The sequence below is a fragment of the Xenopus laevis genome, chromosome 8L (genome assembly GCF_017654675.1).
Source record: "Xenopus laevis strain J_2021 chromosome 8L, Xenopus_laevis_v10.1, whole genome shotgun sequence".
In the NCBI taxonomy this organism is placed as follows: domain Eukaryota; kingdom Metazoa; phylum Chordata; class Amphibia; order Anura; family Pipidae; genus Xenopus; species Xenopus laevis.
In genome coordinates this window covers 81,164,538-81,191,267 of record NC_054385.1, presented here as the reverse complement: position 1 = coordinate 81,191,267, position 26,730 = coordinate 81,164,538, and positions in this window count along the sequence as shown.

The window sequence follows — 26,730 nt, the reverse complement described above, 5'->3', positions numbered from 1 at the left end:
AGATTTTGCACCCTTGCACTATTGTATGTGGCTATATCATGCATTCTAGTGATCTGGGAACATAACAACAATGGTTTCATTAGGCAGAGATCAAAACATTCACTATCACTGTTTTATATAGTTTATGCAGTACTAATATGTTTTCAAGTGAAACGACTCAGAAAGAATCAGAATTGGGATCAGAACCAAATCCAGAAGCGATGAGCTACCTTTCAAGATATTGTGAAGCTTGATGCTTGCCTTGACTACTTGGGTTTGATACCGGAATAGCATTGGTTGAGGGGCTAAGGTGTGATGTCACAGTGTCAGGACATGAGACATTATGTAAATATACTCTAGTTTCCGTGCTCAGATAAGAATTAAAATTCACAGCCCAAGCTAACAGTGATATTGTCTGTGGTTCTTTTAATGCTATAATGTAAACCAGGGTTCCACTTTGTGATAATTTAAATTAGCTAGCTGGAAGTACTGTATTCTTTAGGGTCTTTTAAAACAAAATAGTGCATTTGTAAGGCAAAGAAAATAAGTTAAAAATGTGCTTTCTGAGCATTATAATCTTTCCCAGTCTGAATTTGTCCTATAAACAGTTCTTTTCTGTCCCACAGAAACTGATATATCTTTTAATATAATCTTTAGGTTTATTATTGATTGCAAAATTTTAGCTCATTGTTGCAGCTCATATTGTAGATTCTGTCTTTTGTCATTTGACAACAGCTAAAATGTGAACGTCTTTTATTAGTTTCTGGTGGGTGACAGAAGAAGTACCAAGACGTTATTAATAAGCTAACTAAATGGGAGAGTAAATATGACTAGTAATAATGTAAAGATGGCTTCGATTAATATGTGCTGAATATTTTTTTTCTTGCAGGAAGAATATGATTGTCTGAATAATAACCAAACATTTAATTTCAAGCTAAAGTAGATCCAGGTTATAATGGACTGCAGGGTGTAGTGAATATTTAATCTAACTTTTTTTCACTGTTTGCAAGAGGAATACATTCAAATTCAGTTTATATTAACCACTCATGTCTACAACATTTTAACCCCTACAAGGTTATTCATATTCACAACATTTTTATCCAGATGATTTCTGAAGACAACAAATTAGTAAATTTAAAATGACAACTACGATGCCAGGTAAGCCATAAGATATTTGTTTTTATATTCCCGCTTGCAGTAGACAATTCAAAACAAATTGCTAATTGCTTATTCCAATTTCTAATTGATCATTTCCAATTGCACCAATATTTGTACAGTGGTATACAGGTATGCATGTAAGCCATTCAGAGATCAGAACTAGCTAGAGTGGATATGTACTTAGGATATCTTACTGTTGGAGTCAAGTAAGATTCAAGAAGCTGGCCTCCACTCACCTACCCTTGGTCATCTTCCCTGCACTAAACATAGTACCTTTTATATGGCATTTACTTTCTGACCTTTGCACCTCATGTTGTGTGTTTATACTATCAACACAAAGCAACAGCTAAATTAAGCATAGTGAAAACAGCCAAGCTGAGGGCAAAAACTGCAATGGGTCATCAGGGCTCTGATAACTAGGTCAGAATACTTTGTCCAGCTATTCAAGGCATCTACAGAATTGTACGGGCTATGTAAAATGGTGACGCTTTGGGTGGAACCTTATAGTACAGTCATTATTTACTGGAGAATGCACAGATGGTAGATATTTAATAGAATACTATTGTACATTTTTTTGTTAAGGGTAAAGAATGGGGCTGCGATATACAGAACACCATTACCTAGTGAACTGTGATAGTTAGTGACTAATGTGCATTTATAGTGGAAATACTCTAATGAGGATATAGGGATAATTTACAGAGACCCCAGATGCAAGTACAAGAGCACTATGGAGTCAAAAAGTACAGTAAGTTTAGAGAACAGGTATTACGGGTACAAGTAAGTTTTCTCCTTACTGCCTGCTCTAGATCAGGTGGGAAGTACCGGACTCTGTTGAAACCTGCACTCACTGGTGCTTCCTAGCTTATTCAGAAGTTAGCGGATGGGTAGGCGACAGGCGGGGAATGCGTTCCCACCTGCCTCCTCATAAATACAGTGCTTCTGAACACTGACAGTGTTGTATTCACTTTATCCTCACTACATAGTGGAGCACAGAGAGATACTTTGTACCCTGCCCTGTATGTAATAAATCAGTTTTCTTAAACTATTTGAATAAATGAAAAAATTGGAAAAAAGTCAAATCTCTTACACAGAAAAACTGCAACCTCAAATCAATTTATTATGTGAGGGTAGTGCTACCAAGGGCAACTTTCTCATGAAGATTTAAAATTGAGAGAAATTGCCTCTGTTGAACAAAGAAGAGTAGAGAATGTCAGTAGTGACACTTCTAAACCTGGCTTCCTAGATGTGTTCATAGATGCGTGCATATAACTTGTAAGATCCAGCCAGTTCTCTCTGTCTAGCAGGCTAATTAACTCCTACCCAGATATGTAGTTCATTAGAAAACACAATGACAAGAACCCCAGGACCCCAACAGTGAATTGAATAAACTTGTCTCTTCATACAAATCTCATTCAATAACATAGAGCCTTTGCATAACTGCGTAGATTTGTATAACTTTTTCTGACGAGTTAGGTGGCAAGCAATATAACTGGTACATGGAACATACTAAGGGGCAGTTTTACTAAGCTCGAGTAAATGGTTTGAATTTCCAAAAGTTTGAATTTCTAAGTAAATTTTTGGGTACTTCGACATCGAATAGGCTATATTCGACCATACGACTTCGATTAGAAAGATTCAAAGTAAAAATCATTCGACTATTCGACCATTCGATAATCGAAGTACTGTCTCTTTAAAAAAACCTTTGAATTCATACTTCGCCAAATTAAAGCTACTGAAGTGCAATGTTAGCCTATGGGGGACCTTCCAGGGCACCTTTCTAATTTTTTTGGTCGAATAGAAATCCTTTGATCGATCACTAAAAATCGTTCGATTCGAACGATTTGTTAAAAAAACCCAGTGAATTCGATATTCAAATTCAAAGTTTTTTAATTCGATGGTCGATTTTCGAAGTTTTTTGTACTTCGAAATTTGACCCTTGATAAATCTGCCCCTTACTGTCCTTATGCTTAAGACCAAAATAGCATCAGGAGATGCACAATGTGATATGATTATTAGTGATGGGCAAATCTGTGCCATTTCACTTCACCAAAGAATTTGCGAATTTACATAAAAATTCTGCAAAAAATTTACAAAGCGCATTGAATAAATTGGCATCTAAATAATTTTTACGCCCACCAATTTTGATGTGAGCGACAATTTTTATACACGTGACTATTTGGTCCAAATGCATCAAAGTCAATGGGTGTCCGAGTAATTTTTGATGTAGTGGATTTTTTGATGCATGGGATTTTACGTCGGCAAATTGTTGCCGCAGTTTCACAAATGAATTTGATTGCAGCGAAATGTGGAAATTAAGATTTGGCTGATCATGTCTTTGTTAGAATTTACTGACACATTTGTATCATCCTCTGTGATAAAAATAAACAAATATATGTGAGTGTGTGAAAAGAATGGAAAACAAAAAACATAAACCAACTGAAAAAAGAACATACTTTATATACCTTCCCATATATGTTTACTTAATCAGACTCTAAGGTTGTCAAATAATGGCACTGTGCTTGAGTTCCACAAAAAGTATAGTTTTTACAGATGTGGTTGAAAAGGGCACAGTATTGTATATATTTCACCAGTATTAGACTGGCCTGTTGACACCTCTATATGCTGGAAGGAGGTGTGTGTGTTTGTAGTTGGGAAGGAGGTTTTCCTGCTGAGCTGAAGTGTTGGAGAGAGCTCCAAATGACTGTATAGATGAAGGGAAAACTTCTCCACGAGTGTTAAGTGAGAGTCTAACAGAGGAGTGCTGTAAAGCATTGTGTTTCTGTGTACACCAATGTGGGTGTTAAATTGGGACTGCTAATCCTATGTGAAGCAAGTATACTGAATTGGATGATTTTTTTCCAAATAAAAGACAGCCAAACTGCATTGAACATTTAAAGGTGGTGTCAGACTCCATTTCTGTACTTAAACTGTGACGTGACTATGGCCTCAGCTAACCTTAATGTCACACTATAAATATAGTCAAAGGAATAAGTCTAGCTTCATAAATGTCCTATAAAATTTAATTTTTGCACCAACACCGAAATGTTTACATAAATTATATAATGGCTACAGTAATAATTTTGACAGTGGGGAGTTCCCCAGCAAACTATTGGCCAGAATCAATTAAATGAGACAAAGGTTAATCATGTGAAAACTCATGGAGGAGATTCAAGCTGAGATGCAATTCAGTTTAGAAAAAATGTATCTTATGGTTTCGTGTGAAAACTCTATTGAAGTCTATGGAAAAAAACTGAAACTGAATTTGTAAAAAATTACTTTCTCCTTGAATTGAATCCTGTCCAAGAGTTTTCATGTGATAAACCATGAGATAACTTTTTCTCACTGAATTAAATCGGACCCTATATCTGGCATAAGGAGGACTTGAACTCAAAAAAGCCATAAACAATTAATAAGTCTGCAGCTAAAAGGTTAAATGAAAATCTATCACATAAAACTAAGGAGCACATTTATCACAGGGTGAACAGACAGTGCACCCTAGTTCACCAGAGGAGAACTCTAAAAGATCCTATAAATGTGAAGGGAGCTGTGGAATTCCTCTAGGATAAACTGTTGTCAATTGTCTATTCTGCTTTTAATTCATAAATCCTAAAATGCATAAAACCATATGAAAAAATTGAATCTCATGGATGGATTATTGCATTGTGGCTATTGAAAAAAATAAAAATAGTTACAATTTTCAGCTTTATTTGGGTGGGTATTTTTATTTGGATTGTAAGCTCTTCAGAACAGAGCTTTCATCTTAAAAGCAATCAGTGGCATGTGTGATTAAAATTAATTGCTTTATAAAGAAGCAGATAATCTATTTATGGGAAAAAACTTACCAGATGGGAAGCTAAATGAATTTAATGTCATGTAAAATGTATTGTTATTGTGGGAGTATTTTGCCTTTGAAGAGAGCATGAACTGGCGTGGGGAAGGACAGGCAGGGGGAACATGAGCTTTGAACACAGAAAAGGACCTGATTGCACTGCATGTCACTCATGTGTTAATTACATGCAAATGTAACCAGAAAGGAGTGGTTTATGTAGATTCAAGGTCTTCCCAGGCACAGTAATTAAGATAAAGGCTTAGAAAATTAAGTGTAGGATGCTAAGCTGATTAACCCATTCTCTGACAAGGGTGGGACAGTGACAGCAGGGAACTAGCCTGTGTCTGATTATAAATCCAGAATTAGTTCTATCCTTAATTAGAATATTGACCTGGTGTGTGATGGGGCCCAGCCACAATCTCTTTAAACACAGGTACTGTAGATACTTATTTTTTCTCCAGGTGAAGCAATGTTGGTTCTGCCCATTATGTTTGTGTCCTTAGTACATAAAACAAAACTACAAGTTACAAATTGAATATCCTTTAAACCGTGCTTTTTCAGCCTTTGGAATGTGGCTTGCCATCCCTGAGCTGCATCTAACAAAAGATGTCTGGGCTTGGGTTTTTTTTTGTGCAGAACTTACTAACAGATAATGCTGGTCACTGTGCTTTTGCTATTTGCACAGCATTAGGTGGGTGTTTAGAGCAAAAACAAACACCTAATTTGATGACATTGCCAATAAAGCATCAAAGCAGCTGTACACTATAGCATTCCTTTCTTGCATGCACTGAATGATGTAAAGAGCATATTGTACAAGTCTGGTCTGTTAAGACAGTCACACCAGTAGTGGCAAAATATTAAATTAAAATGCAATGCTATAGAATAAAATCAAGGCATTACGGGCTCAAGCCCTTCCTTGGTCTCATGTCTCTAACATAGGTGAGTATTTCCCCTTTAAATCATCTTCACTTGGAAAGACAGGCAGCCAATGTCTTACTATTCTACTTTTTAATTCTACTCTTATCTGAATAGTCCTCAGCAATATTTTGCAAATAAATAATAGGCCAAGTAATGGAAACTACCTTTTGCGTCTTACAGATATAAAGGTAAAGGCCCACACTAAAACTAATGGACTATAAACAATGCAGAGAGTTAAGCTTTGTTATATTTTTCTTTTGGGGATATTTATTCCTGCAATATAATATTCCTAAAACATTTGGCACAATTTAGTGATGTGTTAAAAAAAATAAATGTAAGCTGACCATATTTTATTCGATATCTTTCCATCTCACATTTTGGCATCAAGTCAATAACATTTATAATACAGAACACACATACAGAAAGTAAATAAAGTTATTTTAATATTGAGCAGGGGATTTCTTAGGTTTTTCCTTTACAAATCCAGAACTACCTATTGAAGGTGGTTTACCCAGGTCATTTAACATGAATTGACCAATCAGATGCATGCTTTTAAAATAGCAGAGCAAAAACTGCTAATTGGTGATTGTTTGCAAGTAAACCGTTCACCTATTACTATATTAGCTAATTGTAAATTATTAAGGCAAATTAACTTTGCATGAAGTTTAGTTCAGTCAAACAAGCCTAATTTATTATGTAAGCAAATCTCTAAATAATATTGCTCCCTGAAAACAAATGGGTAAAGGAGGGGAATCTTGACCAGGTAAGGAAAGCAGGGAGGACAGAGTTATGGTTAGGTGTGTAATGGAGGAAGAGGGTTGGGGAAGAGTAACTACAGAGCTAGTATAAGAGTAAGTTGCAGGACAACTACTACTTCCTCTTCCAGTTTAGTAGCACAAGAGAAACATCCCACCCTCCTACCCCTTATGGGTTTGACATGCTGCCAAATCGTTTTTTAAATTTGTTTACAAAAAGATAAACTTGCTAGGTTTTAGGTAGCAATTCCTTTATTTTTTGTCAAAAACCTGCTCAGGTTTAAAAAAAAAAAGTTTATTCAGCAGAAAGCCAAAGCAATCGATTTCAGAAAAAAGTGAGTTCACTAAAGCGTGTTGAAATACCATCAATAAAATATTGTCACATTTCCTTCCTAGTAGAAAAGATTTTTAAAAATATCAGTCTTTTCCATTTTCTCTCCCTGAATTCACGCCCTCTCTCCCCTTCTGCTGTAAGTTCTATGTGCTTAATGAAGATGTCAAAAAATGGGCAGCCAAGAGCCTACACTAACTGGAACAGTAAATGCATCAAATATTTAATCGCTAGCCATCCCTGTGGAATTCAGAGAGCAGGACTCAATCGCTTACAGGACAGTAGGCGAATAGATATTTGTATTGGACGTAGCTGTGTTTTTGGTTGAGAATCATTTTGTTGCAACCTAAATGAGAGAATAGCCAAGGTATACAAAAGAAAATATGGGACAGAGTTGTAAAATTTCTCTCAGCTGTTTTTTGGGGTTAACAGACGAATATACAAACACTGTTGCTGACTGCATTTTCATTCCAACAACCTGTTTATGCTTTTAATCCTGGTAATGTAGACATATTGGCTACACCAGAGAAGAAATCATTCCAAGCTGGAGTATTACACTCGATTTGGCTTTTGTCAAACCCATCATGGCTGCCAGTTTGCAAAGCTATTGCAGTGCCCAATTTAATCAATGGGAATTTAGGACAGATCTATATTTGGAAATGGTTCTTGAGAAGAAGAACTGAAAATAGCCAAATGCTTGGAATGAAGTGTTTTTACTATGTTTTTGATTAGAAACTCCAGAATGCAATTGTATGCAACTTTTATGTTCTATTAAGTGATATTATATTCACATATACTTTAGACTAGATAGAGACAAATAGAAAGGCTGAAAAAAGTTGTTAATCTTTCTTTTTACCTATTAGTTTCAGCTGTAAATGTCTAAAACATCATTTTCGTACTTTGTAGTTGTAAGTCATTCAACTCTTTATTGTACTATTTTCAAGTCTGTTGTATTGTTAAGTATCTAGCAATGCAAATATGATTGTGAAGCAACTATTGTTGGTGCAAAACATTATGCCATTTTTCATGTGGAGCCCAAAGCCACAGAGCTTAAAATAACTGACATATTCAATTTATCATGTTAAGAATCGGGGGCAAAGTTCGCCAATCCATCTTGTGCCTATGGGCACTCTCTAACTTGTTTATCTGAATGGTGTCCAAGCTTGAGGGCCTTAAAGGGGATGCCCAAATGCCATCCACTACCTTCCCCTTATGAATACAGCACAGCCAAAGAAAGGCAGCTCTGTATTCCTAGTAAAGTGAAGCTTTTTGTGGTCCATTGTGAGAACCCCAAGTGCTATGCCTTCAGAAACTAACCGTAGGGCATGGTACAACAAAAAAACCATGACAGGTGGTTTTTAAATTAGGGCTTTTATGTAAATGAATTACACATTCTATACTAATTTAAAACTTGGACAATATTATATTATATATTATATAATATAATGTAAATTTAGCACTTAAACATACAGTTTTTACTAAAATATGATTCCTTGTTGGCAAATTAGGTTGAACATAAAGTAATAATACTTAATTCTATATAATGGATCTATTTAAAAAATGGATAAAATAATATATTAAATATTTGTGGCTTCCTCTGTTTAGGAACCCATGGGGGGGGCCAAGGGTGGCTGGACTCATCGTCACCCTTGATTTAACTGGAATTTTTGCATGCCGCAGGTGACCAGACACAGCGTATCTTGACAGCGCTATATAAATAAATGATGATGATGATGATGATGACCAGCGATTTTGGCCAGGAGGGCAGAGAATATCTTTTTGTGGATATTGAATATATTGAAGACTAATATGAGAAAAGGAAAAATTATTCTTGTGGAACATTTTCTGTTTCTAAGTTTTGTGAAACTGCACAAACTTCTTCTAATAAATAGAAAAGTATAGCACAATTTTGTGTGGGATAAAGCTTCTTGTACAGCATGTCTCTATATCATCTCTTTATGAAGTCTCTATATTATCTCTATAAAGCCAATTCGAATTTTGCAAAACAATAATAGTATTACATTCTGGAAGACATACTTTCTTACCCAGATTTGTAAATTTACCCCATGTCTGCTTTAAATGGATTAAATTTTTTTCTTCACTTGGCTTCCCATGTGATATTTCTTTAATTTTTTTGTAGCTTTTTATTGGAATTTGTCTAAAATTAATTATCTGTTAACCAATTCATTCATTTGCATTCATAATTCAAAATATTTTAGCATTTGTTATAAAACAGACATATACAGTTTTTGTTGTATAGCTGACCTATATTGTGTATTTGGGTTTCAAATATATTGAAATTGTGGACTGCCTCCATACTTGTGCCAACGTATATCACTGAGCTGCAGGTGATGGAGATATAGCATCGTGCCGTGAGAATGTGCGCCTTCATTGTGGGAACTGCTTTTTACTATGAACCCTATACCACACGAGGATGAGAAAACAAAAAGCTTGGACACTCAGACAAAAAGAAGACCATTTAGCCTTTTCACTGAAGTCTAGGATCCTTGCTGAGGGATTATTTTACATCGGCCTGTGTTTTGGCTGTCAAGGCCTAAGATTCTACTTAAAGCCAGGCACCAGATGTCAGGCCTCAGAATTCCTCACAAATGATGACCTTACTGGGTCAGGGCCTATACAATGTTCATTGCCTCAAGCTGTGTATAACAGAAGCCAGAGAAAAGCATTCCCTGAGCAGGCCTGTCTGAGCTACAAGACCCTACGTTTTCCCCTTGTACACTAAAGTCCCTGTAAAGAAAAAAAAGAAAAACCCTAGACAGTTAACTTGTCTTTTTTTCTTTCATTTTTTTAAAGTAATGAATTAATAGACATTTTTAGATACAAAGGTCTAACACATTTTTGTGATGTTTTACCTCAGCAATTCATGTTGTCAGTATTATTTGCTTTGGATTGTTGTAGCAATGTGGGTAATGCAGATAGTGTCAAAGTTGGTCATGTAATGTGTTCAAAGAAATAGCACCCTGCTCACCTGCTCCACACATTCCTCCACCCAGCTAAGGTCCAGTATATGCTTTGTGCTTGCTGGGACAAATAAAATACAAAAATAAAATAAAACATAAACCATTTCAATGACGACAACAACATAATTCATAATAGCAACAGGAGAACAGAAAGATTGAACCAGGACTATATTGGAGGCAGGTTAGGATTTAATAATGTAATAAAACTACAACCATTATGTGCTCAAGGTTTTATTAAGTCTGTTCTTAAAGCATGGGTCATTGCAAAGTTGCAAAAAACTACAAGGACACAACATTATGAACAAAACAACATTTTTCTATCTTCATTTTCATGTCAAGGGCAATTAAATACAATACATTTATGGAGCACCACAGTCCCTTAGGGAGGATGTCTTCAAGACTGAGCACTATTTCTAAGGTCATCATATTTCTGCTTGGTAAGAAGCCAAGAGGTTATATTAAAAGTACAACATAAATTAATATTTCTTTAATTTAGAAAATGTTTGTGAATTTAGAGAATTGCAGAAAAAAATTATATTAGTGGAGAATACTTACCTCACTAAAGGGGTTGTTCCCCTCAGACAATAATATCCAAAAGGGAGCTCACAACTATTTGTAACTATTTGCTGTTTTATAATTAGTCAACTTGTTGCTCTGCAGTTCTCTAGTTTGGGATTTCAACGACTGTCTGGTTGCTGAGATCCTATTTATCATAACAATCAGGCAGTGGTTTAGAAATGGAAGATAAATAGGACAGGGCTTCCAAAGAAATGTAAAATAAAAACTAACAATAACCATAAAAATGTTCTTTTTTGGTTTCCAAAACTCAAACACTTAGTAGCATTTTTAATCTGCTTAGCAACAAATTTTCAAATTCACAGATGCGCTCATCCATGGAGGCAGTGATTAAAATAAAAAAAAAACCTTCTATTAATATATCACTTACGACATTTGCATGATCACCTGACTAATGGCATGCCTCTCTTTGGCACTTCATCAGAAATATAGTGGTACTACATTTTATATTAGTAAGTTGCTAGCCATGGAAGGAGGCATTCAATTTGAATACGGCTATAATGCACACATTTTCACAGCAGATAACAGATAATCTGTATAGAATACAATGGGTTTATTTCTTACACAGAAGATAAACAGGGGTCAAATGCTATTCATAGCTCTGTATAGCACTATCGAATGAAAATCTATCCCATATGTAGTTTAACATCTGTTGTCAAGAATTAATTTAATTGTAGGGGATGCATAAAAATATGCAAACTTTAAGGTGGTTATTTATCACAGGTTGAATTTTTAGCCCTTGAATTAACTTACAACTCAAATGGTTTCTAATTTAAGAAAAAATCTTCTACATGACCTTGACAGGTTTTAGCTGGGGTATTTTCAGCTATTTCCAGGTTTATAAATAGATCTTAAAAAATTCAAGTTTTTTTTTTACCCAAAAAATAATTGATTTTTGACTTAAAAATACCATTGAAAGCTCATTTAATGACATTATTAGTAATTTAGTTTTTTTCGAGTTGAACTGAATCTAAACCTACTCCATTGCTGATAGGTGTTATATGCTATAGTTTGGTGTCTGCAAAAATTGAGCTAAATCATTACTACGGAAATGGTTCAGTGGTTTGAATGCTTTAAAAAGGCCTTTTTCATGCATATTTTAGTAGTGATAAGACTAAAGTGGGGGTTAGCAGTGAACAACATTCAGATGTAAAAAGGATTGTAAGAGATACAAAAAGGAGCAACAGATGCATGACAATGTTCCCGGGTGGTGCAAAATCAGTGTTGTGATTGGCTATTTGGTAGCCCCTATGTGGACTGTCAGCCTACAGGAAGTTCTATTTGGCAGTACACCTGGTATTTATGCAATCAAAACTTGCCTTCTATACAGATTCAGACCATGCCTTGCTCTTTCTGTCTGTGGTCTATTTGTGCAGAACACCCATATTTATTTAAATGGGAACATTGCTGCCTATAGCTAATACCAGGGACACAGTGAAAATGCAAACCCAGACTGCCAGGGCTGTATTTCTGTATAGGTACCCAAGGCACCCAAGGACTGTTTTTTAGGGAGTGTGCTTTATAGGGGCAAAGAGCTGAACATACAGTATGTCCTAAAGCTGCTGCAAAGTCATATGTGCTAATTAACCTGCCAAAAAAATATTTTATGCAGTACATTATGGTAATTATATTTACAGAGTAAACATAACACCATTTTACAAGTACCTATGCAGTTAGTAGCATTCCTAGATACATTTGAAATATACTCAGAGGACAAATATATACTCATTCAAATGAAAAGCTGGGTTCCGGTAATCATGCTGAGCAGAAAAGTGAAAACACCACCACTCCATGTGTATCACCCAGGATGGGGCTTTGCCAGGTCTGGCATAATCTAGTTGTAGTCTTCCTATAAAGATGTTCCAGCAGAGCAAACAATCATCATTGGTTGGCAAAAAAAAGTCAATAATCATAACAAACACCAGTGCAGTCACATAAGTGTTGTTAGGCAATGTAGAAGGCTGCATTCTTGACCAATACCAGCCTAAAAACACTAGTGTCTGTAATAGGGGGCCACAATAAAGTGAAAGAGAAGCAGCTACAAGTAGAGACATTTGCCATGGGCCTAAAGATGGTGGAAGCGGTGTTCTTTCTTAAAAGTATATTGTTAATTGGTGTATCTTCAATTAATATTGTGTGTATTGTTACTTACATGCCTGGAAGCGAACCTTTTTTTGGGGTGGGGGTGATAGTGTGGAACGTATGGTTCTCCAGTGAGAAATAGGTAATATAAGGTAATTTAAGAAGGAGACATAGAAGGCCCAGTCTTTGTAGATCTATTGATTTAGGTTGTTTTGAACTCAGAAATCCTTGAACCCACTAATACGTATAGAAGTCTGAATGTAATTTCCAGTATGTAAAACACTTTCATACAAGGGTGATGCTTTCACTTGTAAGGGATTTGTGCCGTTCTCCTGTCATTCATTTCATATATCCAATGTGTTTTGTAGACAAAAGGGTCACTATATCTGGAACTATTAGACCCCCTATTTGTGTAGGTCATATTCAAAGACAAAAGCTCAGTTCTGTTGCCTCAACAATAATAAATTGCCTGCACCAACATTTTTAAGAACAATTTATTCCTAGGGTGGCACAGTTAACTAAAACCAGCGGTCAGCAAGCTGATGGAACTGTCAGCATTGCAGGATGCCTGTCAGTCAATGCAGGGGCCTGCTGTGTATTGTGGCGTTCCTTGTATTAACACCCTGCTGAGATAATTCTTTTTTATCCTTTTTTATGCCACCAAGTGGGTCTGCCACTGTACTGCTGTTTTTCATCTTGTTAATTGAGTCATTTATTTCATTAAAAGGTGAAATTTTATCAGGCTTTGAGTGCCAAATGTGAGAAGACACAATTAATGATACATCTCACATTAGAAGCTCATAACCCTCTCTGTGCAGAGATCTGTGTATTTAAAAGGAGGCACAAAAGACAAACATTAATCACAAAACATTATATACACTAAAAATAAAAATGTGACAAATCATTTATTCTGTACCCTGCAAGGACTTCTTTTGCCCGCATGCCTTTAGAAGGAAACATTGCAAAGAGTGAAATCAGCTTGCAATCCAAAGACAAATGCCTTTATACAAACAAAAACGAATAATTCCAAAATATAATTTCCCTAAGATTTTTGCAGTCCCTTGCTTTGTATGTGCATGGATAATACAGGGCTCATTAAAGTGTCACGCTCATCAACACGCTCATCAGTATCCTGCTAGCTCCCATTGACAAGTTATTTTTATATCTTAGTTAATACCGCCCATGTATTCAGATCAAATGCTAGTTACCAAAAAATGCTTCAAACAAAATATAATGCTTGCTGCAGCCAAGCAAGCATTCTGTCATGTTGGTATTATGATTTGTCAATTATGCATGCTGTATTATTGGAGTATGTTGACTAAGTTTCATTTTACCTTAGCATTGGAAGGAACAAATCACCTTGCAGGTATAGAATTTATTATCTGAAATACTTGGGACCTGGAGGTTTCCGGATAAGGGATCTAGGACAGGCTAGGCTAGGACAGTACATCAGAGACAGCTGAATGTGGATCCCCTGCAGATGTAGTCAAGGTTAGTGATGGGTGAATCTTTCCTGTTTCACTTTGGCGAAAAATTAGCAAGCTGTGAAAAATTTGTGAAACGCAATGAAGTCAATGGGTGTCAAAATAATTTTGACGTGCAACAAATTTTTACACGAGTGACAATTTTTATACGTGCGACTATTTTGTCCAAATGCATTCGAGTCAATGGGTGTCTAAATGATTTTTACGTGCAACACATTTTTTTGTCAAGGCAAATGTTTCCTGCAGTTTCACTAAAATTTGCCGCAAATCCATGCCTGGCAAATAAATTCACCCATCACTAGTCAAGGAAGTACAGCATACCTCCAGGCAGGAATACCTCAAAAGTGGTCTGGATCCCACACAGTGGAGTAGTCAGGGAGAACAATTTTAAGCTGACACCCTAACCACTGTGGTCCCTTCACAGTAGGCATCTATAACTCCCTGTAACTCCCTGTTACAATCCTTGATGGAGCACAAAGCTGCTCTTTATATCTTCCCTCACTATCTTACTCTCCTAGAGAGTACTAGAACAGATATTAATCCTGTCTCTAGCTGGCCTCATTCACGGGGTCCCTACTCCCCAACTCAACACTAGGGGGCAGATTTATCAAAGGTCGAGGTGAATTTTCGAATTGAAAAAATTCTAATTTCGAGCTATTTTTTCGATTTGAATTTGAAAAAAATCAAAAATACAAATATTGAAATATTATATAGGTAGATTTATCAAGGGTCGAATTTCGAAGTGAAAAAAACTTCAAAATTCCACCATCGAATAGGGTAGTCCAACATTCGAAGTCGAAGGATTTTTAAGATCGCACGATCGTACTCCGATCATACGATAGGTTCTAGGAGGTCCCCATAGGCTAACATAGCAATTCCGCAGGTTTAAGGTGGCGAAGTTTTGAAGTCTAAGTTTTTTAAAGAGACAGTACTCGATATTCGAATGGTCGAATTTGTGAAGTATTTTCACTTTGAATCAAAGTCGAAGCCGAATTTGGATTCGATGGTCGAAGTACCCAAAAATTACTTCAAAATTCGAAGTTTTTTAATTCGAAAATTCACCTTGACCCTTAGTAAATGGGCCCCGTACTGTCTCTTTAAAAATTCAACCAAATTCAACCATTCACCATCTAAAACCTGCCAAATTGCTGTTTTAGCCTATGATGGACCTCCTACAGCCTATTTGATGTCAATTGGTGGACTTTAAAAAAGTTTTTTTGGGGAAAAAATTCTAATCAAATTCGATTGAATGCGCTATTAATTCGATTCTTTTGATTAGATAGAAAACAGACCTTTTCGGCTCAACTTAGACTTAATTTCGGTTGGTCTTTTCAAATTCGAAATTCAACCCTTGATAAATGCCCCTAGAGGTTCTGGGCAAAATGGCTTTACTGGGCCTTGGTGTACCCAGGCTCAGTGGAACATACAGATGTTTCAGCAACCAGAAGCCAAAGAGGAAGATCCACCCCTAACCTAAAGTGTGGCAGGAAGTGGTCATAAAGACTCTTGGCCAATAACTGGGATATGTAAATAAACAACAAGATACATGGGCATCTGCCCAGCAATTAGGGAGATGAGGTAGTGTAAAGCATTAAAGCCATAGAGACATTAATAAACCTATGGGTCCCTTCACATATATAGGGGTCCAAATCACTATAACAATCAGGTAGTGGTGTGAATGAGAGACTGGAATATGCATAGGCGAGGATCTGAGTAGATAGATAAGTGAGAAAAAGAATAAATAACAATAACATTTTAGCCTCAGAGAGCAATAGTTTGTTTGGCTGCTGGGGTCAGTGACCCCCATTTGAAAGCTGGAAAGATTCAGAAAAGGAAAGCAAATAATTCAAAAATAAAAAATGAAGACCAATTACAAATTTGCTAAGAAATTACCATTCTATAGCATACTAAAATCACCTTGTTTTTACCAATAATTTAGCATTCCCCCCTTCCATAATTCTAGCCTAATTTCATCTGTGCTCCAATGTTTTGATGCAAGTTGGGTGCATTTTCAGAGTGAAATTTACATAATTTCATGATTGTGTGTTTCAAACCTTTTTTTTTTTAACTAATTCTCTGGCCATGATGTGCCTATTGATGCAACCATATTACCTATAACCATTGTGTAGCTACTACCAAGTCCAGGGTGGTGTTAGTTCCAGGATTCTCCAGCATTAATAGGCATAGTTGTGCATCATTCATTATAAGATGCATTGACAACCATGTAGTAGAGCACGAGAGTGTTCAAATACAAGTACCATAATGAATTATACACTCTCCATTTTTCTGTGCCTTTGTAACTGTTCCCTGTATGATGTTTCACATATTCAGCTGATACAGGATTTGGTGACCCCTGGAGTAATTTAGAGTACTACTTTACCTTTGTTTATTTTTTTATATTAACTTTGTATCAAATGGAAATATCAAGTAATGAATGTATAATTAAAGCTATTTTGTGCTAAGCTGCTGATGTCTCAGTTTGATTGGCTTAATCTTCTTTCCTGCAATAATATATGCCATAAATTAGGGTTTTAGGTAGATAGATTTACTGGATTAAAAAGAACTAGGTATCAAGGAACAGATTACATTTTACAGCAGGGCCCTTTTCATTTTCTAGCAGGCCCATGCCCAACCCGATGCCTGCAACCTGACCTGCACCAGCCACCCCCTATACCTCATAACCAGACCTGCAGCCACAAGGGTTTACTCACCACCCAACCTGGGTTACTCACCACCCAACCTGGGAATCCACATGATCGGTAGTGACATCACCATGGAAGTAATGTTATCTAAGAGGTGGATCAACCAGGCAAAGGAACAACAATTGCTGTATTGGTGAGGGTAAGAGGGAGAGCTAGACTTGCAACTGAACCAGACTGCTGGCCCAGTTTGTAAATTGGGAGCTTTCTACCAGAAACCCAGCAGCTTTGCAGGTATTCTGTGAATACCCGACCCACTGAAGGTTTTTATCATCTCTTTTTATGTTTGCAAGAAAAATGTGGTCTGGATAACTTTTTGGCAAATTCTTCCAGGTAAATTATCAAACTTTTTGAAAAATCACCCATTCAATCAATCACATGACAAGTTACCTTTATCTTTATAAAAATAAATAAAAGGATGCCATGCCATACTCTGCTAGCACACAGCTGGGCACATTGCTGCTTTCCATATGTGTTATTAGTAATGATGGGTTTATATTTATTCTTAATAAAATGTCCTTGATAATCCTGTTTACTAATGCCTTTGAGGTAAAAATGATACTAAATGAGATCATGATATATGTTTTGAAGAGCTATGTGTTTCTTCACAGCTGCCCAGGCTGAGGATTTGCTAGGCTTCATCATTAAATATTGGCAGGTTGGGACATCTTGCACTAGTTGCTGCCAAAAAAATGCCCCACTGGTAGCCAAAATAACAAGGAGCTGGGTCTGTCCAGCATTTTCCAGAGTGACCATAATAATGATCGGTTGCTAAGCACATGCTTCACTATATACTTTGTATTGCACAGTTAAAAAAGTGTTTTTTTTTTAAACTGGAAGTGTGTACCCTCACTGCAACTGTTGTAGTCATTTATTATATTGTTGTTTTTATATGTATACATTGGTTCCATATGCCTTACATATAGGATGACTGAATCTCACCTTTAACAGAGAACATTCAAGAAAAACTCACATAAATCAAACCAAATTGAGTTCTGACATGCAATGTTGATAGATGTCTTCTATTTAAGCAGGCGAGTTGCGGCCATGCTAAACACATATGGAATCTTAGGATTCATGGTAGACACAATGCACTTTAATCAATGACAGAGGGTCACAGCAAAGGGTAGTGGAAATGCAACAATAGCGACAGCTTACCCACCAAGCTGCATATACTGTGTATACTCGTCACGCTGAATAACTCTTAACACCTTCTTTACAGGGACTTCTGTTAGCCCATGTATAAAAAAATGTTCCCTAAAACAAAAATCTGCTTTAGTTTCTCCAGGTATATGTTCCAGTTCTGATTATGTGAACAAAGCTTAAAAAAAACAACAAATCTATCAAGTGGGGCCCTGTTTTTATAGATGGTCTTTTGATCCTATTCACAGTCTAGTATTACATATTTTTAAAAGTATGTTCTGCTTTATTTAACTTGATCTGCTCTGTCCTGCTAAATGTACAGTTACGGGGCAGGTTGGCTCCTGCCTAAAATGACTTTCTCTGCTGATTCAGACTCCAAGTTATGCATTTGTGGTGAAGTCCTGCTGGGATAAAAACATTGTGCGAAAGGTTTCTTTCAATGTCTTTGTATTGTAAGTGAAAGGTAATATTTGCAATTTTGGTATTATGGGATCTATGGTATGTATGAAGTATCCAAAATAAATGCAGTCAATGGATATATATTATACATATACAGCAATCAGTAAAAACGTAAACACATTCACACACAACACAAAATGATACAGAGCTACTAGAAACCCGTTATCCAGAAAACTCAGAATTAAGGGAAGACAGCCTCATATAGACTCCATTTAAACAAGTAATGATTAAATATCCTGTTCTCTGTAATAATAAAAGAGTTTGGTTTTTTTAGGGGCCGATTCACCAAGGGTCGAATATTGAGGGTTAATTAACCCTCGATATTCGACTGGGAATTAAAATCCTTCGACTTCGAATATCGAAGTCGAAGGATTTTACCGCAAATAGTTTGATTGTTCGATCGAAGGAATAATCGGATTGGCCAAATTAGATCGAATTCAATCTAATCGAATGATTTGAACCATTCGAAGTAAAAATCATTTGACTATCCGACCATTCGATAATCGAAGTACTGTCTCTTTAAAAAAAACTTCTGGATAATAGATCCCATACCTGTACTCTTTTCTAATGGGTTTCTCATTTTTAATGGGCACCTCTTTTTGAAATTAGATCCAGCAAGCATAAATCTGTCCTTTTTCAAGATGGATTCATTACAATTATATAATAATAATAATCATAATAAAACCAAGATGATAAACAAGTTTTATATACAGTTATAAGCTCTTAAGATATGCAGCATTTAACTCTCAGTGCCATGGGTGACAGGGGTGTATTTTATTAATAAGCTACAACGGTCCATGTGTATGGGAATTTCAGTGCAGAGGATTGGGTGTATCTATGACAAAACTGTCTATAATTAATTCTCCTAAAGTTATATGAGGCCATTAGAATGTGAAATCTCCTAGGAGTTTATATCAGGGATGCAGGACTATCTATCTCTTGCTATTACTTTTCTGTGTATTAAGTGATAAGCCTATATTATATGCTACAATAGGCATCTGGAAGGCAAGAAAAAGAGAGAGGTGGAGAAGAAAACATTTTTGTAATTTAAACTGAAGAACACATTGAACATGTTCAGCAGGCTGGAGGAAAATATTCTTTTTGCACTCCCTTTATTCCTGCTTAACACAGAACACCAGGTAGATGACCGCAAATGAGAACACACTGTATCTTTTTATTGGTATCAGACATTTTGCCTGAGCTCTGTGTCTGAGCAGCAAGAAATTAATTATGTTTTTACTTGATAACGAAAATTACATGTTGATATCAAACAATTCAGTTAAACTTTTCAGGAAGATCGCTCACAGTAAAGTCTCCCACATGGCCACCTTTTTTTTAAAAAAAAAAAGCAAGCTCATTTTTATTACAAAGCATAAAAAGAATGGAGTTATTTTAAAATACTACTGCTCATTTAAAGAACAATACAGTTTGGAAGTGCGAAGCCAGCAAATCTACCCAGAGACAGCTGGTTCCACATAATGTTATTCTGATAAAAAAAACTGCCATAACACCTCTGCTTTCACAAAATGCTTTGGATCCAGCAGTAAAAGATTCTAGTTTATTTATTTTTTAAGTATACTTTTTGGCTTATAATGAGTACTTTTCCTTAAAAGTAACTTTTGCATGCTACAGACAAAGATTAGGGCATGAATACAAATATAAGAGACAGAAAAACAAGAATAATAAACTAGGGATGCAACAAACCCACTATTTTAGGATTTGGCTGAATCCCAAATCTTTTGTGAAAGGTTTTGGCCGAATTGCGAACTAAATGCGAACCCTAGTTTGAATATGTTGATTTTCTTGTTCATGTGACAAAAAGTGATGTGATTTTTTGGATTCAGATTCAGTTCATCCAGGCATCCTAATCTGTCTGAAAAAGGTCGAATCTTGGCCGAATCCCAAACCGAATCCTGGATTCGGTGCATCCCTAATAATAATATTAAAGGTTGGTGGGTTGAGGGACCTCCAATAACCAGATAGCATTTTCAGTATCAGAACAGAAAAGGAATGCTAATAAAAAAAAAAAAACATAAAAGGAAGGTGAACTTGGCCCCTTTAATTATAGCAATACGATTTGATCTGCCATCTGTAGAAGAAATACTGTAAACAAATATCTGATTGGTAGTTATGAGTTACAGCCTGGTGTTAGTAAATGAGGCCCAGAATCTTCAATTGCAGCCCTGTAATACCATTATTCTAGCCCTGCACATTATAAATTGGATTTTGTCTGAAAAGATTATTGACCTCATCTGCCGAAACTCGTTTTACATCATACACACATCAAATCATTTTGAATGGTTACTCTTGCTTTAAGCAGGGCAAACACAGAAATTAAGACTACTACATTTCGGGTCTTTCTGAGGTAGATAATGATAATGAAATTACCAGCATACAGACAAACAGAAGTGTATTATGAAGGGTGATTATCTGGGCACTAGTGATCTAATTAACTACCCCACAAGGACCAAACATGGCGTAGCTTCAGTTTCCCTGTTTACCCTGTTTAGCTCAAGAAATAACAAAAAAGAAATTACACAGGCAATCATTCTGGCTAAAAGAAAAGGGCTGACCATGCTAGGCATTGCCTAATTTGTTTCCAAGCCTTGCATCAGCTACAATCGCTTGTGCAGCAAAACAATCACATTTAGTAAATACATCCCTACTCCTTCCTATATATTAGTGTGATTAACACAATAATCACAGTTACACTATAAGACAGGTGTTTGGATGAGGCAAGTGCTTAATTCAAGAAAATTCTGCATTTGATACACCCTACAATGATTGAATATATCTTGAGAGATTTTGGGTAAAAGAAAGATGGAAACTATTATGCTTGCTTCCCACCCAAACATCTTCATAGGACATACTAAATAGTCCCACTGAGCCCCACAAAACACTATACTGAATGAGGCCCCACATTCACAGTTTCTTGTGAGTTTCAACTAATTCTTCAATGACTTGTTTTTATCATATCATTTTCCAGTAAAATCGCTTGTGCTTTTAAAGATGGCTGCCACTAGGGATGGATAACAAAAATGTAACTTATTGGGAATGCATGAGTTTTGTGTACCTTTCTTTTTAATAACTTTCTATTTCAGCAAATACTTTACAATGTAGTTTTAAAGTTACTGGGAATTTCAGAACTGTGTTTAAGGGGAGATAATACTAAAGAAAGAGGCACAGTGGTTTCCCAGTTCTTATCCTAGAGGCCATGCTTCTTTTATCAATGATTTGCCCGTATTGGCAGGCAAAAATGTTTGTTACTTAAAGTAAAACCAAATCTTAATCAAGCTTTGTAACAATACTGCCATGAGCTATTTACAATGTTGACAGACAAGAAAACAATCTTTTAAGGAAAAAAAGCATTATCTTGATTAAAGCAACCAGACAACGCAGAAAAAATGTTAAGCAGCCTTCTGATAAAAAGAGATTCAGAAGTAAAAAAAGGCAAAAAAGTCATACTTTAATATTCCGTTCTCATTTTCATCAATCACCCAAGCAATACCCCCTAGATCAGCGCATTAACTTGTTTATCTTCTACAACGACGAAAAACATCATAGCTTCATCATTCATTCCAGAGTGAGGGGGGAAAAACAAAAGGCAGCCACCGAAATTTGCATGGTGCTCAATTATACATTAGTGAACATCACTTGGCAATCTGTTCATATCAATTTAATTGGATTTTAATACTGCTTCTGATCTTGTTTTCTAATTAACAGCAGTGCCTGGCAATAAAGCGGATTCATGCACCCAGTAACACCTTTGATCTCAGCCATATGGAGATCCTTCATGTTCTAAAATTTTTTTCCCCCTGACTCAACACGGGACAGAACAATGCAAGGGCCCCGGATAGCCTTTTAGTGCTGCAGCAGCAACATTATTGATTATTTTTATGTCTTATAGGTGCTGATGGAATATAAATAAAACATAATCTTGAAACTGGCTACATATTGGTGTCAAAGGCCTTGGGTTATGTTAATTGCTTTCTCAGCTTGTTTTTTTTTTTAATAAGGGCATGTACTTTCACTAAAAAGACAAAAAAATCTGACTCTAACTTTTTGTTCACATCTACATTGAACTATATCGTTGGGTTTTACCAAAAATTTTATTGATTATGGAAAACTGGATGGTCTAGTATTTAACTATTGTTTTGCCAAAGCATTATATTCTCTTTTCTTTTTTATTGAAATAAGTAAGTTCAACATTTACATTTATACAGTATACAAGCAGCTATACAGTACATTCTAATAAAATTGGGCTTGATCAAAGCTAGGATATATATTTTCCTTGATCATTTTGCCTTGTACAGTAAAATACATATGTTATCTCAGTTAAGTGTTTTCTCTCTTTACAGGGTACCATTAGTCAATTATTTTGGCAATACCCAAAAACAAATCTTAGCCACAATGTCACACTGTTACTTTCTTGTGAAAATGTAATTTAAGACCTATGAGGCAGCCTTTGTCTTTTGGAGAATTACTGCAGTCCTCTGCCCCTCTGTCCTGGAGTGACCTGCAGCTGCCCAAAGGATATACAGATTACTTTGTTTATTTGTACTATGTTCATGAGGGGCAGGAAAGGGTGAGGCATATAGGTGATATCCCCCTCCCCAACCTGGTGCTAGGTGCCGGATTGAGAGGGGAGGGGTATGCAAATGCTCTAGAAAATGAACCCTTATAAAACAGTATAATGAAACTATAGAAAGGAGTAGGAAAGAATATGGCTAGCCAACCCGAAACAACAACAGTAAGCTTAAACCCTCCACAGAACCAAGAGAAACTATGCTTTGACCTATTCATATTCCCTCTGGAATAATAAAAATTAAGGTACAGTGAATCTTATAGAATAAAATAGTAGATGGAGTCTTAATGTATCTGACAGTGGCAGTGCTTTATAATATTATCAGATAAGTGGTATCTTTTGACCCCTTACTATGTAAAAGCATGAGGTTGCATGCGAGTAGGCACAGACCTATAAGTTGTTACAAAATTATTTTTTTTTATTTTCTGTTTTTGATAGGAAGCCACACTATTGAGATTGGTTTCACAAATACCTCAAGAATCACTGCTTTGTAATATACAAATCACTGTTTGGAAGACAAAAACAAACAAATAAATGAATAAATAAATAAATACACAGTCCAATTCACCTATTCTTTGTTTAAACATGCTTCTGTTTGAACTCCTCTTTTTTTCCACTGCTATTATAAGCTGCTGCCTTTGTATCACTCAACATTTTGTGCTACAAGTTTAATGATGTGGCACTGTATGTGTTACACTTAAATATCTTTAGGGGCAGGGCCAGATGGCAGACTTTGTATGCAGCAGTTTCATATGCAGAAAGAAAGCCTCCACAATTCCCTTGAAGGATCACACTATGGCTGCTGCCAAAGGAACAAGTGTCAGCTGAGGCACTTCCTGTGGAATATTGCAGACAGTATTCCGCGAGTACACATTTCTAGATGTTCTTGTACTGAGGTGCTGGTTCTGGAAACCAGCACAATATCAGGGTTGTGGCTTCATAATGACTGCATAATAACTCTTTTAAGTGCAGTCAATATCTGTGAGCATTTTGTAAACAATCAAAAGTAACATTGTGGGTGTTCAACCAATTAGCTTCACCCCTGCCCACGCAAGCTTCTAAATGCCACCCGTCTTACTGAAGTTTTCTGATGGTCAGACACTTTTTTATTTTGCATTAAAATAATCCATTTAAAGAGAAAAAAGTCACAAAAAGAGTTACAACAGCTTTAGCAAATTCTGGTGCATTTGTATCATAGCTTACTGGCTGGAGAATCAGGCAGATCAACGAATCCTGCCAAGATGTTTTGCTTATTGCCTGGCCAATTTGTATATGTTCTGCACTTCTGTATCATAATTTGACTGTAAGGCCCCATATTGATCAATGGGATCAGTGCAGTTTGGTCATCCATGTGAAAAACCAGTACAATATCCAACCAATCAGCATGTATGGTCTGCTTTACTACAGTTTTGATTGGAAGACTTGTAAGCAACCACATTATTTGTTTACTGGCATAAATACAGCAAACTCAATAGGCACTGGGCACATTAGGGCTAAAATGTCAATGAAGACAAGAGGTAAAGTGTCCCATAAATGTTTGCACCTCATTTGAGTGGTGTGCAGCTCATCACAAGCTATTTATACAAATAATTAATTTTACTCATGTACATAAAGGAGTCTGGCTAAGGCTAGTATAATGATGTAACAGTTGCATCAGGAGCAATGCATGCTTCTTTAAGGCAATGGCACAGAGGGTGATTTAGGGCCACATTGGGTGAATTGACAAAGTGATTTCATCTGTTCAATCTACACAAAAATTATAATTAACATGGAGATGTTTTCATAGGATTTTAGCCTTTTAGAAAAAATGTCAGTATTCAGCAGCTAGACTTTCAAAGGGTTAACCATACATAATCAAACCTTTCTAAAATTCAGAATATTCTCTTCTATAACTTTATTTTACAATAGAATAATATCTTATGTTTAAGGACATCCACTTATACAAGAGAGTTCCTCATTAGGATTCTTGATACTTTCTTATCAAATTCAGAAAAAAAATCCACATGAAGATAAAGCAGAGATGTCAACAACTCCGTGACACCGAGGTAATGATCTAATCCTGGCATTTAAAGACCTCATTCTACTTAACAGCATATGGTAGAGAGCAGAAAATAGTTTGGCAAAACCAGGAATGGATCATTATTTCACTGATTAGTTGATATTACAGAGAATGGGGTCAGGAATGGGAAGTATTTGAGTTATTTTTGATGATACTCTCCATGTAGTTTCACCAGAACATTTCTGTTCTGGGAAAAAATAGATGTATGTCAAAGCAACTGTTCACTAAAACTGGTTGGATAACAATGGAGGGAAGCTTTTCTAAATGGTTAGTTCTTATGTGTAGGCAAATAATGTACTTTCATGATGACACAATATCATGAAAACCTATACAAATATTACAAAAAATTTTAATTTTCTAAGAATAATTGATTGCTCTGCCTTTATATATTACCCCCTTTGATATTCAGTATATTGCCCTCTGATACCCAGTGCTGCATTGTGGGAATCTGTTAACCCTAAGGATTAATTGAAGCAAACAAAGATCCTAAATTGCTATCAGTTCTCCCAATTTGATTTTGCTTGCTTACCCTCAAGCAATACAAGGAGAAATGTGAGTGATAGCCAAATGTCTAAATGATTTCATGTGAGCTGAACACATTAAAGGAGTATATAAAAATCTGCTACGTGTCAGGCGATCCGGGAGGCATTAGCATGCGTGGATGATTCTTAGTTCCCAGAAATCTTTGGTGTTAATTTGTAAATCTATGAAAAGTCATAGAGAATGCTAATTTGTCATTAGAAAGATTAACATGACCAAGGGAATAGAATAGATTATTGACATATAAAACAAGATCCCCATGCTTTACATTAATAAACTGCTTTAATAAAAGGCAAGAGGATTTGGTATTGTTATTTAGGCGCAATTTAAGTTTTGACCACTTGTTGGTGTTTAATGCTAGTTTAGAAAGTCTATTGAAATCACATAGTTTAGTTGCACTCTACAGGGTATTCATAAGAAGCTTCTTTGGCTCTTTACTTTATCTACCTTTTCAATTAGACATCAATATTGCAATGCTAGGTCACAGATTTGACCATGACAATAATGAAACCTATACTGCTAGAGTCTGGAAACATCACTTCTATCAACTTGTTGTGCTTAGTACATGTTTAGGTCATTTTCAGTTTCATAGAGCTTTCAACCTGACCTGACCTCCAGGGAGGGACTACAGATGTGTTTAATAGGTGAATTTATCTCTTCTCCTGTGAAATAAAGAGAAGGTCACAGTTGGAGGGAGCAAAGTGTTCATTTTGTAAACCCAATTGCCCATGCAACTTATTTTGGACAGTCACAAACATTTGGAACTCAGATGTTCTACAAAAGTCTTAAGTTCCTTATAATGAGAGAGCGCTATAGCTGTCACAGCTAATAAAGCACTATCATCTCCAATACAGTCCGGGTTCATAACAATCATAGCAGCTGGGTTCAGTCTCAGAGTTCTGACACTCATAGATGCGTACATAGAGAAGCAAAAGGCTAGCATCAGAGCTCCATCAAATAATGGGCAAGAGAAAGTGCAAAGGAAATCGTTATTCTTATTTATGCATGTATGTCTGAAGTGCAAAAGTCTAAAGAACATCATGCTGTATTTTTTTGTGCCACAATCATGTTAACACTAAAAAAGGAACTGTAAAGAAGGTGAAGGAATTCAAAGTTATCACATCTTCTAATGTGTTAGTGTTCACTTCTAAC